This window comes from Podarcis muralis, chromosome 1 (assembly GCF_964188315.1).
Source record: "Podarcis muralis chromosome 1, rPodMur119.hap1.1, whole genome shotgun sequence".
Classification (NCBI taxonomy): domain Eukaryota; kingdom Metazoa; phylum Chordata; class Lepidosauria; order Squamata; family Lacertidae; genus Podarcis; species Podarcis muralis.
This window is the reverse complement of record NC_135655.1, coordinates 99,767,011-99,783,382: the sequence shown is the minus strand read 5'-3', so window position 1 is coordinate 99,783,382 and position 16,372 is coordinate 99,767,011. Positions and strand designations below refer to the sequence as shown.

Here is a 16,372-nt window from a genome sequence, read left to right as displayed (position 1 = left end):
ATCTTCAAAGGATGTAAAACATGTGGAAATACGGCGTGCAGATGGTGTTGCTGCAACGTTGTGCTGTGATGATGAAAGAAATAGGGGTAGCATCGTTAAGGGGGCAAACCAAACCCTACTTACCTGGGAGTAAACCTCAGTGAATTCAGCAGGGCTTACATCCAAATAGATGTGGTTAGGATTGTCCTGTAGGGCAAGATCTCCTAGCTCTGTTGCAGAGATCCCCATGCTATGGGAGGCTTATAAGTTTGGCTCCTGTTTAGAAAGATGCTCCACTATGCACCTAAGGACCGCATCTTACACAACTTTTTTGAACTCACACACCATCAAGTGAATCATTTACCATTGTCCCTTTGTAGATTCACGGAGTCGGTGTTTGGGATTATTGCAAAAAATGTGGCATTTGCTTACTTATTTATTTATCTTCAGATTCAGACAAACCACTGCCTGAAAACCACCTGTGCTTTTTCTTCGACGGAACAAAGTGTGCTTAACATCCTAAAGTATAAATTCCTCAGTGAGGTGGGCCAAGATCCATGAGACAGACTCAATTGATAATTAAATTACTGGTCGTTAAATAGGTAAATACGTCAGTGGTTCATTAATAACTGTATTTTTCCATTCTCGTGAGCTTACAAGTCGGTTCACCAGAGATCGGGTATTTCTGGCTGTCCAATCCTGAACTGGTAACACTAATTGAAAACAAGCAGAAAATTGTTACAAGTAATGTCGTGGGAAGAGATTCCCCCCTTTTTAATATACCAAATGTACTAGACTAATAATAGCCCTTGAGATTTATAGACCTACATTTACCTATTGAAAGGTTATGTGGCTACAAGTTCTTTCTTTTTCTTTTTTTTTTAAACACCCACAAAAGTGGTAGATAAAAGTTACTGGAGGAGCTGACACAATGAGGTGACTGGGCTATGCAATGAGGGAAGCATTCAATATTGATAAATAATGTGCAGCAGTAGGGGGAGAGGAATTTGCTGTTGCCACTTAGGGGGGAAATGCAGTTGATTTAGCAAAAACATTAGCTTGGGGTGGAGCACATTTCTGGGGGGGACACAAGCCACATTCCACTGGTGGAAAGCTATCAATAGACCACATCTCCCCAACTCTCGGGAGCAGATTTTTGTGTGGGGAGGGGCGGCTGTAGAAGGGAGGAAGAAGAGTTGTTTTGCATGTGCTACATAATATTTATTCAATCAGGTGATATATGTAATAGAAAGCAGGGTTGCCAACTGATTTAAGATTAATCAGATAGCTGCTCATTTTAAGCTGTACCATCACAGTTAATCACAATTAATTATAACTTTCTAATACATGATTTAATATATTATCTATCTATAACTTCATGGACATAATGACAAACCCTCACTTCAGTATACCTACTTTTTAGAGGATAATGATGGAAGGACAATGTTCATCTAATGAGTGATATTCCCACTAATAATACCAGAGGCAAACTATCTTTAGAAAAGGAAACAATTTATCCGAGACCTGGGAGAAGAGTTAGTGGAAGAGGATTGGAAGAAATTTAAAGACTACTTGCAAAAACATTGCAAAATGTTTGAATGCTAAAATGATGCAGGATATAAAGACAATATGGCATTAGTGACATAGTTGAAAGGAATATGTAAAAAATGTTTTATAAGAATAAGGGTGAAAAAGCTAGAATAACATTATGTCAAATTTAAACAAAATGATATAAAAGGAAAAATTGGAGACATAATAGTTGAAATGTATAACATAGAATAAGATTTGAAAGAGGGTAAGGCACTGCTGAATACGATTGTGTAAAAGGGAACACAGAAAAGGGAGATGTGAGGAAGTCAGGAAGGAGGGTTATGAAAACAATAAGTAAGAAATTGGATTTTTATGTCTTTTTTATGTCTTTTTGCTTCTACGTTTTTTATGTTTTCTATTGCATTTTTCTGTTTTTATTTGATTGTGATAATGTTTTCTCTTTTTTTTTATTGTGAAGTTTGTTTTACTGTTCAAAATTTCAATAAATATCTTTTAAAAAAAGAAAGAAAAGGAAACAATTTCAAATCTCATCAGTATTGTAGAAGACATACTTGCATTCATTTGAATTCCAGTTTCCTACGGGCTTTATTCCTAAAAGAACTGAAAGGGAACCGTTACAACCATTAGCTTGGGATATAAATTAGAAACCCATATTTACATTTCTTTTCTCAACTCCAACACAAGGTGAAGGAAGCAGGCACATTTGTGCTGCCTGTAAGATGGTGTGTCTTTCAGTCACAACACACTGATTAATCACAGCAAGACTTTAATCTGTGATTAAAGATTTAGTTGATTAATCATCCAGATTAAAACAGGAGGTTCTAATTGAAAGTAATGCCATGCATACTGTAACATTACAATGTATGGTCAGGATGCATGGATGTTATGTTCTGCGCCATCCGTATTGTCCTCCAACAATGGTGGAGCTGCCCCAAAGCATTTCCGCTTCATGCCTCCCCACATGTTGGGTGTAATATTGATAAGCTGCTATAGAATGCACATTATCTCTGATATGTGCAAAGGGTTTATGCCAAAGCTACCACTACTGTAGGTGTTTGTGAATGTGGAAAGGAGCACTTAATACAGTGGTACCTCACAAGACGAATGCCTCACAAGACGAAAAATTCGCAAGACGAAAGGGTTTTTGGTTTTTTGAGTTGCTTCGCAAGACGAATTTCCCTATAGGCTTGCTTTGCAAGACGAAAACGTCTTGCAAGTTTGTTTCCTTTTTCTTAAAACCGTTAATACCCAGGGTGCATTGCTTGAAGAGGTGCAGTTGCACGCGGTGTGGTAGCCTTTTTTGAGGTTTTTGAAGACTTTGGTGATTTTTGAAGCTTTTCCAAAACTTCTTTTGAAACCGTGCTTCGCAAGACGAAAAATTCGCAAGACAAAAAAACTCGCAGAACGAATTAATTTCGTCTTGCGAGGCACCACTGTAATAATAATAATAATTTATTATTTATACCCCGCCCATCTGGCTGGGTTTCCCCAGCCACTCTGGGCGGTTTCCAACACTTAAACTTCACAAGTGGGAATTGTGGTGTCGCCACCAGGTAAATTTTTTCTCAAGCGGCCTCACCCTCTATGCATAATGGTGAGACCAGCCCTGAGATCATTAAAGAGGAGGGCACAGATGATTAAAATGCATGAACAACAAAAACTCCTCAAGACTTTTCAGTTCAGAGAGCAGAAAACTGACGGATATATCATGCCACAAATTGTGCAGAAATGGAAAGGCGTTGTTTATTATTTTACTTGTTACAAGGAGCAAACCAGGAATCATGTTTAAAACAACATCAGCAAGAAGGAGACTTTTTCACAGAATGCACAGCTGACCCCTATAGCACATAACGCCATGATGTGTTATAAAGGCCATCGTTCAATACATCTTTCTTCCCAGGCTCTCCACACACCTCTTACTGACAGAAGCTGCGAGTTAACAGATTATTGTAGAATTGCTTTTTATGCCCCTCAAAACAACCAGTGCTGTGATTATCTGTGACAAGGTTGTTGACCTGTAGGTCTATCTCAACTAGTAAGACTATTTCATATGAGTTACCTGCTTCAACCTGATCTGAGCATCTAGAGGTGAAAGAGAATGTTGTTCTCTATTAGGGTTGCCGGCAACTGCTGATTTTTAAAGGATCAGCCATTCTTCCAGAGCGTCACAGTTCGACAGAATCTAAGTTGTGCCATCTGTTTGAGAATTCTACAGATCTGCAGATCACCTAACTTGTCAGTGCTGAGAGAACATCACTAACTAACCTACACCAGACTTTTACCCCTTGGCTTTCCTAAACTCAGTTCCCAGATATACACGTTATTCTATGATGTGACATTTAGTTATAACTTCAGTTTCTGTGAGGGTGTATAGGAGCCTGGGGTCACATCTGGAAATCTAAGAAACTGTTTTGGGCATCACAAAATACCTATTTCAAAGAAGAAAAATTGGTGAATCTCAGAATAATCTCTCCAAGTAAGTGTCAAAACACCACACTCGCAAAGTAAACAAACCACAGACCAAAAAACCTAGGAAAGAGCAGGCAACACTCCTTTCCTTGCAAATATGCAACCTCCTTTCAACTGAACAACTAAAAAATCCCAAAACCCCTCAATTAGTAAAAAAGAGAGAGTCTGAAGGTGTGCTGAGCATGTTCAGTATAAGTTTGTAGCAAGAAAGCCACTATGATCCTCAGAACAGTCTCCACAAATTGTTCATTAAAACCATGGCTATATAAGACAGAGGTTTTCAACCTTTTTGAGTCCATGGCTCCCTTGACCAACTACATTCTTTCTGCGGCACCCCTGTGGGGCTCAAGAGCCCAGTTATGTCACCCCTTGTCTGTAGAACTAGCACCCTCTCGTCCTTTTCTAAACACCCTCCCTTGTGGAGTGTTCCCCCCAGCCTCTTCTCTCTCCTCTCCTTGGGAAACCTCCAGGCAGCTGCTGCTGCCACTCCTGGTCTCTGAGCTGCCCACCCTGCCCCAAAGAGAGGTGTCTCCTCACACTGCCCCATGGGGGCCTGGAAAACACCCCCTGGCCAACCCCAGACACACCATTTGCCTGGGGAGCTTGTGACCAGGGCTGCTGCAACAAACAGCTATGCAAGCCTTTGGGAGGCAGAGACACGAGAGGGCATCAGAGGAGGGAGGAAAAGAAAGAGGGACAGAGGCCAGTGTTGCCCGTGGCACCCCTGACCATCATTCAAGGCACCCCAGGGTACCATGGCACACTGGTTGAAAACCATGGGTATAGGACATAAAGAGTGGCAACATGTTATTTTTCATTTTTTATCTGTTTAGAGACTTTTACATCTTGACGATTAAGCACTGTGCAGCAGTACGTAACCCAGTGGCTGTTGGTGCCCACTGATACTGGTAAGGCAGAAGGCGGGCATGCCAATAGTGGGTGGAGCCAGAGCCAATGACAGGCAGAGCCAAGTGATTCGATTTTTCTCCCCATCCTCCTCCACACTGAGTCCCACTAGGACGAAGCTGAGACTAAGGAGGAGGAAGCTGACAGCTAGTCCCACCCCCTGGAATGGTTGTAAGTAAAAATTGGGGGTAAGGGCAGAGTGAGGTTACTTGCACAGTGCTCTGTTGGCCCCAACAGACCAGCCTCCACCGAAACTATAACTACACATTGGAAATTGGGAGTTCATATACTTTCTAAGAGGGATGCGGGTAGTGCTGTGGGCTAAACCACAGAGCCTAAGACTTGCCGATCAGAAGGTTGGTGGTTTGAATCCCCGCCACGGAGTGAGCTCCCGTTGCTCGGTCCCAGCTCCTGCTAACCTAGCAGTTCGAAAGCATGTCAAAGTGCAAGTAGATAAATAGGTACCGCTCCGGCAGGAAGGTAAATGGCGTTTCCGTGCGCTGCTCTGGTTCGCCAGAAGTGGCTTAGTCATGCTGGCCACATGACCCTGAAGCTGTACGCTGGCTCCCTCGGCCAATAAAGCGAGATGAGCGCCACAACCCCAGAGTCGGTCACGACTGGACCTAATAGTCAGGGGTCCCTTTACCTTATACTTTCTAAGCTATAGTTATATCTGAAAGGTAACGCCTTTTGTTTGTTGTCCTAAGTGGAGCTTTAAGCCTGATCCAAAGCAAAAGATCCATAGCTCATTTACAAATCCTAGACACCATAGAACTTGTAAATAAAAGTTATTTATTGTAGGCATCAAATATTTTCTGCCTTTTCCTGGTAAATTCCCCAAGGCTACTAGTGAACTGCATTCACAAGGTGACACTTGAAAATTTATGGTATGTTGTCATATATGAAGGGGTTTGTTTTTCACACAGGATGCTCCTCAATCTCAGAATTCAGATTTCAAAGTTTCCAGCAGTCCCTGAAGCACACTGACCTGTGTGACATCAGAGCAGCTAAGCCAATGGCAGCCAGAAGGGTCACAACTTGCTTGCCAATATGGGCTGTTGTAGAACACCTGAGTAGATCAACCAATGGCATCAAGGGAGCCACAGCAAGCAGGGGAAACAGAAGGAAATCAGGAGCAACAGCAAGGGAAGACTCACGAGGGCTGTTCAGGACCATCTGAGAAAGGCTTAATGGTGTAGCCCTTCATATGTAAGCGATTGGACCGTGAAGTCCCGGGTGGCTTGTGGACGAAATGTTCCGACACGCTGCCAAGAAGGCCAAGAAATAATTGAATTCCTATACTTTAGTCCATCTCACTCCTCCTCTACTGTCATTGCTCTTCGGGGGATACACCCATCTCCAGAACAGCGTGGCTGGATCTAGGACAGATCCGGTGATTTGCCATGAAGAAAGAAGTAATGAAAGCACTCATTAGAGGGAACCCTATTAGACCAGGAAATTTTTTAATCCCTGTCACACAGTGGTAGAATGTTGCCAGCCTGAAACTCTTAAATCAAAAGCACTTTCTGAGTGTAAAGAGGAGTGACTCCTTTCTGCAGCTTCCTTGGTACCATCCCTCTGCCATAATGCTGAGGCCTTTTGCTTTCTTTAAATGCAGGGGTCTAACTAATTACTGGCAGGAAGTGCTCTTTTTTTATTTCATTGGTATGCAAATTAAGAGAAGTAGAAAAATATTCTAAAGAAACTGTTACAATATCTGTCCGCAGCCTGATGGCCAATTAGAAAATGGTATTGTATCAAGCCTTATGGCTGCAAACTGTTCTCACTTGAATGGCTTGAAGTTGAGTTTTCATGGGGGCTGTGGCTACTAGGCCCCTTAGAAGGAGGGGAAAGGTATTTCAAGTGAGGAATTCTAAATTAAGAAACATTTTCTGATTAAGCCAAAAAGAAAAGAAACAAAGAAAGAGAAAAACTAACTTGAGGATTTGCCTGTTTTATACTTACCACCAGTAAACTCTGCAAAACACACATACACACACACACACCACAAAACTTTATTTGGCCAATTTACAGGGTATCCTCAGAAGTTAGGACCAGGATTGTGTGATACATGTCACTTTATTCTGCAGACACATTCCAAATAAAGGTAGGGACACTGAAAAGCATCTGTGTTGTATATATTAATGGGACGAAAGTATACAGAATTTCCTCTGGAGGATTGCGTCCAACAGCTGGCTTTCCAGTGGTGTAAACAGTATAAAGAAAGCTTAAAGATTTTTATAATGGATGGTTGAAAAGGGCTACATACTGTGAATACAATATATTGTTTTTATACAATTATTCAGTACTTCCTGCTTCCACTTAAAAACTTGCAAGAACTCCCAATCTTGTGATATTCTGGTGCTTCCGCTTGCAAAGGACAGTGGGAAGCAGAGAAGCACATGAGAAAGAGGAGGAATAATGAACAAGCAGCTTCTTGAGCCAATCAAAGGGAGTTTGAGGCGGTTTGTTTCCTTATAGTACCACAGTAATATATGCAAATATATAATATTCTGGATGTATTTTTTTATGAAATAAATTATTTGTGACATTTACCTTCAATAACCACCCATGGTTCCCTTTTTGCAATCCGTTCTTGCTTTCTGCAGTAGTCAAACATGCATCTCTAGTGTTTACTAAATGTATCTAATGGGCTTCAGCTAGCCTACAAATGTTTATGCCACACCAGAATCAATTTTCTGTTCCTTATGGTGTCACAGGACCCTATGATGTTTTCAATAACCTAGAGTGGCATTCAACTAAGCTTTACTCAGAGCAGACTCATTGAAGTTAATGAACATGACTTAAGTTAGGTTCATGAGTTTCAACCGATTTACTTTGAATAAAACTTACTTGAATGCCACCCAAAGTACAGTGGTAACTTGGTTTACGAACTTAATCCGTTACAGAAGTCCGTTCTTAAACCAAAGCGTTCTTAAACCAAGGTGTGCTTTCCCATAGCAGTGGGGGGCTCAATTTACAAACGGAACACACTCAACAGGAAGCAGAACATGTTCTTATTCCAAGGCAAAGTTCACAAACCAAAACACCTACTTCCGGGTTTGCAGCGTTCTTAATCCAAGTTGTTCATAAATTAAACTGTTCTTAAACCAAGGTACCACTGTATTCACTTAGGAATTTGAAATAGCAGGGTTTGCAAAAAACAGAATAAGGAATTTTTTACATTACCTAGAAACAGAGTTAGGAAGAGCAGAAACTCTTTTTTGCCATCTTTTTAGGGTTATTGGGGTAGGGTGGACACCTATTAAATTTCTTCATAGATCTTTATCTATAGGCCTTATTTCTGTTCCAGTGAGGGTATTTTAAAATAGCTTGTCTATGTGAACCACACAGCCAAGTCATGGACCCCCTACTTTTGAAAATGTTGATATGTCTGTGGTAGCTTTTGGTACATGAATGGCGTCACGGACTCCTGTGGTGGGTTATGCAGACCCCTTGGGGTCTCCGACCATCTACTGGGAACCACTGGTCTATGCTGACCGGTAGTGGCTTTTCAGGATTTCAGACAAGGCACATTCCCAGCTTTACCTGGTGATCTCATGATTAAACCCGGGCCTTTTGCATGCAAAACGGATGCTCTACCAACAGAGCTATGGCCCTGCCTTGTGGAGATGCATGCAGGTGTCCTTAAAGGATGGGTGTACTTTTGAAGATTCTGGGATTTCCCTGGGGAGCGGGGGCGGGGCGGGGGGATCGCTCTCTGAATGAATGTTCATTGGTGCTGAAGACTATGTACGCATTAGCGGCGATGACAAAAGCCAAGCCGGGTTTTGCGCGCCCTGTTTCATGAACACGAAGGGATCGTGTAGATGTCTTGCCGTGAATTAGCCCGCTTGGGCTGTGATCTTACACAGGAAGCCCCATGGAGCGGATAGTTCTAAAATATACGATGCCTCTCTCCAGTGAGTTCGTCCACGTCCCTCTACCAAGCATGCCCAACTAAGTCTGTCCTAAACCTACTTCCTTGGAAGTAAACCCCGCTGAAGCCAGGGGGCTTACTTCTGAGTAAGCGCGGCTCGGTGCACTGGAGAAGGCAAGTCGGGGCCAACGCGCCGGCGCACCTGCAACGCGGGTTGCTCCGAGGCGCCGCGCGTAAAAGGGAGCAGGCGAGCTGCTGCTGCTGCTGCTTCGCCCGGGCCGGCTCTTCCTCCCTTCCGCGTCGGGACGGAGAGCGAGCGGGAGGCGGAGCCGGGGAGGCCGCGCGTTGCTGCCGCCGCCGGCCTCCAGGAGGGGACCAACGAGGAGGAGGTGAGTTCCCCCCCTCTGGGTGGGGTGAAGAGCCAAGGCCGCGCGAAGAGCCGAGCGGGGCGGGAAGGGGAAGGGCGCCGGGCGCGCGGGCCGCCTCGGCGCCGCAGCTGCACAGAGCGAGGCGGGCAGGCGAGAGAGCCGAGCAGCGGGCCCAGGGCGCGCGCAGGCCGGCGGGCTGCGAAGAGCCGCCTTGGCGCGGCCGGGGACGGGCTGGAGGCGGGGGCACGTTGCTTGGGCGGCCCCCTCGGCGCTGGCGAATATGCATATGAAAGGAGAGCGAGGGAGGCAGCGGCGGCGGCGCGGGGGGGAAACGCCAGCCTCCCGAGAGGCGCCTCTCCTCTGCCAAGACCTGCAGGGACCCCTGTCGTCGGGCCCAGCAGTTACTGACTGGCCGAACATCCGAGGTCGACGGAGCGCCCGCGAGGCTCCCAAGCCAAGCTCCCTCCCCGAGAAACCTCACTCCTCTGCCCCTTACCGGGCGCTGCCTCTTCGTGGGCTGCGAGGCGCGGAGGTCTGCTGCATTCCGCGATGAAGCAGGCTTAAGTTGCAAGAAGGAAAAGAGTGTTCCGGAGCACGTGCAGAGTGCTTTTCCGTGTTAAGCACCAACACCCACATACTTGCGAGGCTTCCTGGCAAGCTCGAGGTTTAATCGCTCATTTTAGAAATAAAAAGCATTGCCAGGGGGCGGGCATTGAAGGACAATAAACCTCCGCAGTGGAAAGCGGGGGTGAGTTTTTATGGGGAGGGAGAGTAGTTTTGAGTGGGAGAGCACCTGCTTTGAAGGGTCCAGGCAGACCCTCTTGCAGATCCATAGAGGGCTGTTCAGCTTCCAGCTTCTGAGGCCCCTAGTAGTAGACATAATTATAGTAGTAGTAGTAATATAATAAGAGGAAGACACACAAAAGTAAGTTGCTAAAAAGGAGTGAGTGGATTGTTTATATAATCAACTAGTCTGAAGAAACATTCATCGCTGTCCAATCTTGTGCTGTCAGAACTGATACATTTTTACTAAAATGACAAAATCTGTGTCTGTTGACAAACACACATACACACACGTTACCAAATCACATCTCTTACTTGCTAAAAAAATTCAGCTCTAAGCTGAGAGTGGGTGTCACATTTTGGTGTGATGTGCATAGTCGCAAAACTTCTCAAATGCCAAAAAATTTACAAGTGTCAAAATGTGAGTTCTCCTTTGAGCTTGAGGCCTAGACCAAATGGCCCTCCTGGCTCACTCTCTGCTTGGTTCTGGTCTAAAGTTCAACCCCAGGTGTCTCCAGTTAGAAGGATCAGGTAGTAGTGGGTGATGGGTAAGACCCGAATAAGACTCTGAAAGCAGGAGCCAGTCACAGTGCTTGCTGAGCTTGAGAAATGGTCTGGGCTGTTAAGGCAGCTTCCTGCTCACTGTTTATGTAGTAGAAGAAACCAAACACTGCTGCCCCAACCTTTCTCATGCTGGGTTTCTTAGAACATGTTAAAGGGCATTTGCTGAAGGTTTCGGTTTTCTAAATTTATGGAGATTCTCCTTTTACCAGTTAGTAGGCACAGATTCCTGTAGACAGAATGCAGAACCTAGGTAAAGGGACCCCTGACTATTAAGTCCAGTCGTGGACGACTCTGGGGTTGCGGCGCTCATCTCGCTTTATTGGCCGAGGGAGCCGGCATACAGCTTCCGGGTCATGTGGCCAGCATGACTAAGCTGCTTCTGGCGAACCAGAGCAGCACACGGAAACGCCATTTACCTTCCCGCTGGAGTGGTACCTATTTATCTACTTGCACTTTGCTTTCGAACTGCTAGGTTGGCAGGAGCAGGGACCGAGCAACAGGAGCTCACCCCGTCATGGGGATTCAAACCGCCGATCTTCTGGTTGGCAAGCCCTAGGCTCTGTGGTTTAGACCACAGCGCCACCCGCATCCCTTTGAGAACCTCTGTAGACCAGCCCAAAATGGTGTGGTGGAGTGGAATTCTAAAAGATTCCATTTCGTCGGGAACTGATTCATGAGACAAAATCTGGTCTGCTTGGGTAAGAGGGTTGAATATTCAGCATTTTGCATGTGGCGGAGCAGAAATGTGATTGCTGGTTTGCAACTCAGCACAACAAAGTTGCTGAAAGTGAACTGGGAGGCGGGTAAAGCACACAGGCAACTTGCAAGCTTAAAGTTTGTTGGCACAGTCCCAGTGCCATTTTTCAGCAAATAGCAAATGCACAGACCCATTGATTCCATAGCCACAATATTCTATGTTGAGGCATCCTGATTCAGAGCTTTTAATGCCGCTTTCTTTGTTAAAGGCGCTCATATAAATTTATGTGGATACATGTTGTTGGGCAGGTAATAAATATTAGTGGGCCTTCAGATAATAGTTCTTGTGTGCGTTATTTTGGAGATTATCCTGTCATGTTTCTTATGACATGGAGGAAGTGGCCTTCATTGTGAGAACTAAGAGGCTGCTGACCCAAACGGAAACGGAACAGCAGTAGAAGCTCTGCTCACTTGACATAAGATGTATTCATGCCTAGGAGTGGGATTATAAACACACCTCCCATCCATGTATTCGTACACAACTATAACAGACCTATGCGTAGACCTGGAACACTACAAAATGCATAGAGAGATCCCACATACATTCAAGTAGTGCAAGTGGAGGTTCTGTTCACAACTTGGAGTTGTGGAGTGTGGAGAGCTGATACAATCCATTATGCCCCCCCCCCCAATTGGATATGTTGCATGAATAGGGGAAGAAGAATGCAAATTTTTATTATTTGTAATGCTTTGTTGAAGGAAATAAAGACTGAAAACTGCAAAATGGGTTGTGCTCTGAATGCTGGTGATTCAGTACCATAGTTTGGCTTAGGAAACACAGTCCATAAAATTGTGTTTTCTGATATGGAGACCGTGTCTCAAGCATAGTTAACATGGTGACCAAATGAAGTTACAGTTTGTTCCCAAGGTGCATATTAGGAAGCAGATACCCTCAGCTGCCTTCTGTGAATCCTTAAAAAAAAAATCTTTTACAAATAATACTTTTTATGTTTGAGTTAATGCGACTATTAGCGACTATTAGCCCTGTTTGTTTCGTTTTGGGAAAGGAGGGGACAGAGAAATGTTATGGAGGAATCTTCTGCTTGCACTCAAGATGTTGGGAGGGTTCTTGTAGGTCCACCATCCAGTTTGATGCAGGAAACCCAGAGCTAGAATAACCACAACAGATACACTCTCTGCTTGAAAACCTCAAATGCGGAGGAACCCACCACTCCTCTAGGTAATTGGTGCCATTACTGAATTGCTATAACTGTCAGGATCTTTCTGTTAATGCTTAACCAAAGCCTACCCCCTTGTAACTCAAACCCCTGTAGATCTTGTTCTGCCGTCTGGAGCATCCGAGAACAAGGGTTTGCCCTCTTTTATTTGACAGCCTTCAGGTATTTGAGGAGTACTATCATGTCATTCCTCAGTCGTCTGCAGGCTATAATCATGTGCATGTGGTTGTGCAACTGGACATAAATCAGCTAGCTTTGGCCATACAAGTAAAAAAACAAAACAACCCCTCTAAAATGAATCCATATTGAGGGGAGTGTCTCTGTTTCAACTGAGTGATACTTGGCAAGTGTGCACAGATCTGTTAACACATAACACTGTGACAATGGGAAAAGCAGACTGGAGGGAAATATTTGAGGTGTAAATATATGCACTTTCTTCAAGGGAAGAGGGGTGGCGTTTGGAAGTTTCTATCCTGCACATAAATAGTTCTTGGATGCTAACCACACATTGTTGGCTTCGATCTTAGCGCAGTGGTCAAGAATAAAGGAGAAGCAGATTGCAGCCTAGTGTATTTCAGTGGCTTGGTATAATTCAATAGAGCTGTTTTATTGGACTCTATTAACCTGCTTAACCTTAAGCCTTAGCCATGACAGGAGTTTCATATAAGAACCCATATGTAAAGTGCAATATTGAATTTTAATTAGAGCTTTCAAGACATGAAGTGGAATGAATTCTACCCAATTCTTCCTCACTTCTAATGTACATTTCTTCCCTTAGAGAAGCTTAGGCTTGATAAAACACTGTGTGGTAGGGAGAAAGTATATTTTCACATGTCGGCATAATTTTAGTTAGTTTGGAAAAGCACAATGAGAACAATTTCATTTGTAAAAGTTGATCTCGGATTTATGTTCCATTTCAGTTTGCGATTTAATCACACTTGTATGTTTACCAGTTTGGCACCCAGTCTGGACACCAATTGGTGTTGGTAAGGATTTTTGTGCAATTTTTTTTACACCCCCCCCCCCGAATTTTAAATACAAAACTTTTAATAACCTCTTGGGATTTAGAACAATGTACACAAAGTGTTATAGACGTTGGCTAGAACTCCTGTTTTACAGTGCCTACTGAAAGTTTTATGTACTTCAGAAAAATTGCTGTTCAGTGCAACCTGAGAATGATTGGTATAAGCTAAATTTTTTAATAAAGTTTTTGCAAAAAAAACCCCCTCTAATTTTAAGAAGTTGACTGTGGCCTGAGCTGGAAACTTGAATTACCCTCCTAAACTGCTGCTGAATCAGTGCAATGTCATATCTTATTCCTAGTAGGTATACTGTGCTCTGCCAAGTTCATTTTTAATTCTACTGTTTCATGTTTATGTTGTACATGGAAGGTGTCAGATCCCATGATGAGCATGGGAGTAGGCTTGGCACTACTGTCACTGTTGCCACCCATGTCATGTTCCCCCTTACTACTTGCATGTGACTTGCAGAAGACGTTTCTGCAACTTTTGTGCAATTGCTCTCTTTCTCATTTGGTCTCTAGTGCCATCCTTGCACCTCATTCTGTCTATGTTTTGACTTGCAACATAGATCGGATCTAAAGCTTTAGGGTCCTTTTTTGAATTTACATTCCTCGGTTTTCATAGCTGGACAAGCCACTGTAGAGTAGTGTGTTGGACTAGAACCTGGGAAACCAGGGTTCAAATTCCCCACTCAGCTATGAAGCTCACTGGGTGACCTCACTCACTCACTCTGCCTAATCTGCTTTACAGGGTGGACTCTCCTTCACTGGAGGTTTTAAAGCAAAAGTTGGGTGCCCATCTGCCATGGATGTTTTAGTTGCGTTTCCTGCATTGCAGAAGGTTGGGCTAGATCAGGGGTCAGCAAACTTTTTCAGCAGGGGGCCGGTCCACTGTCCCTCCGACCTTGTGTGGGGCTGTACTATAATTTTTTTTGGGGGGGGGGAGGACGAATTCCTATGCCCCACAAATAACCCAGGGATGCATTTTAAAGAAAAGCACATATTCTACTCATGTAAAAACACACTGATTCCTGGACTGTCTGCTGGCCGGATTTAGGAGGCAATTGGGCCGGATCCGGCCCCCGAGCCTTAGTTTGCCTACCCATAGGCTGGATGGTTCCTGGGGTCTCTTCTAACTCTACAATTCTACGATTCTGTGATATATATAGATAGGACAACACAAGCAGAAAGTAGGATCAGGCAAGGTATACTGTCCAGGAAAGCCTATTGAACAAGAACAATGTGTTTCTAGGAAAGCAAGAAAAGTCACAATGTTTTCACGTGTGGGGGGCCATGTTATGAAATACAGTTCTTAGGCTGAAGTGTTGACTGCTCATACTTTGCACCAGCAGCACAATGTCAAGATATATTGTATGCTGCTTCGGAGCTGATGTCTCTCCAGAGGACGTTTGAGCCAGGCACTTTCCTGTGGTTTTCGTGCCTCAGTTCATGCCCAAGCATACAGTTCAAAAAGATTGTGTTGCGTTTATTTGTGCATCTGCTGCTGAGAAGGGAGTTCAAAATACCACTGACTTCAGATCTTGGTAGTTTGCTAATAGAAAGTAAACAGACTTGCTTCTGTTTGGGCCTTGACAGATTTGAGACACAGAGCCCGTTCAACAACTAGGCCACCTACTCCCCACAAACAGAAGAGCTGCCCACCCATAAATGTTATGTGGCTGAACTTTCAAAATTGCTGAGCAGTTGTTTACACACTGTTTCCAACCTCTTCTGGAAACCTGTCAGAGCCTGGCATGATAGAAATGACTGGATGTTTAGCTGTTTTGAAGAGTATTTATGATAATGATAGGATTATTTGCCTTGAAGTATAATTTGTAATAGACATACATAAATCAGACAGAAAGGAACTAGGAAATTTACCTTGGGTGAAGATTTCATTTAAAATGCGGTGAATTAAATGTTTTAATTTTGTGTTGCATCTTATCTAGTGAAATGTAATTCGTTTGCATACGTATGCAAAATCAAATACTACACATGTCCTAATACTACCAGCCTGATTTCAGATGTTTAATACAGTGGTGCCCCGCAAGACGAATGCCTCGCAAGACGAAAAACTCTCTAGACGAAAGGGTTTTCCGTTTTTTTGAGTCGTTCCGCAAGACAAATTTCCCTATGGGCTTGCTTCGCAAGACGAAACATCTTGCGAGTTCTTGCAAGTTTGTTTCCTTTTTCTTAAAGCCGCTAAGCCGTTAATAGCCGCTAAGCTGATAATAGCCGTGCTTCGCAAGACGAAAAAACCGCAAGACGAAGAGGCCCGCGAAACGGATTAATTTCGTCTTGCGAGGCACCACTGTATGGACAAGATTGGTGTAAATAGATGCATAGGATTGGTTACGTGGTGGGTTACTACACCTAATATTAAAGTGGTTATGCAGAATGGGAGTGACAGAATTGAAGTTGCAAGGGAGGAATCATAGAATTGTAGAGTTGGAAGGGATCCTAAGGGTCATCTAGTCCAACCCTCTGCAATGCAGGAATCTTTTGCCTAATTTGAGACTCGAACCCATGACCCTGCGATTAAGAGGCTCATGCTCTGCCAACTGATCAAGCTCATTTGTAAGCCCTTTTAGTACCCTTAGGTGCATGCCATCAGGCGTCTTGGAGATTTGAATTCCTTTAAAGTAGCTTGGTGTTCTCTTACCACTTCTTTCCCCATCTTGGGCTGTAGCTCTCTCCTTGCATCATTTATTGTGTTTTCACCAGGTTGGGCACTGCTTTCATTTTGGATGAAGACAGAAGCAAAGCAGATGCTGAGCAGTTCCACCTTCTCTCTGTCATCCAATAGCATTCCTCTCTCTTCTCCATGCAGAGGACCTACTAGTTGCTTGTTCTTCCTTTTGCTTCAGACATAGCCGAAGAAACCTTTAAAAATTATTTTTAACCTCTCTTTCAAGCC

At 43.9% G+C, this 16,372-nt stretch overlaps 1 protein-coding gene across 12 annotated transcripts in view; it reads left to right on the top strand.

Annotated features, from left to right (window-relative positions):
* The first annotated feature begins 9,002 nt into the window (after positions 1-9,002).
* QTMAN (queuosine-tRNA mannosyltransferase) overlaps positions 9,003-16,372 on the top strand; it is a 347,554-nt gene continuing 340,184 nt past the window's right edge. For 5 of the 12 annotated variants that reach the window (XR_013394552.1, XR_013394553.1, XR_013394551.1 and 2 more), the window contains exon 1: positions 9,007-9,174. The gene's annotated coding sequence lies outside the window, so the exon portion shown is untranslated. Of the gene's footprint in view, positions 9,175-16,372 lie in introns of all 12 variants that reach the window. The other 7 variants (XR_013394562.1, XM_077935806.1, XM_077935791.1 and 4 more) reach the window with 4 other exon arrangements.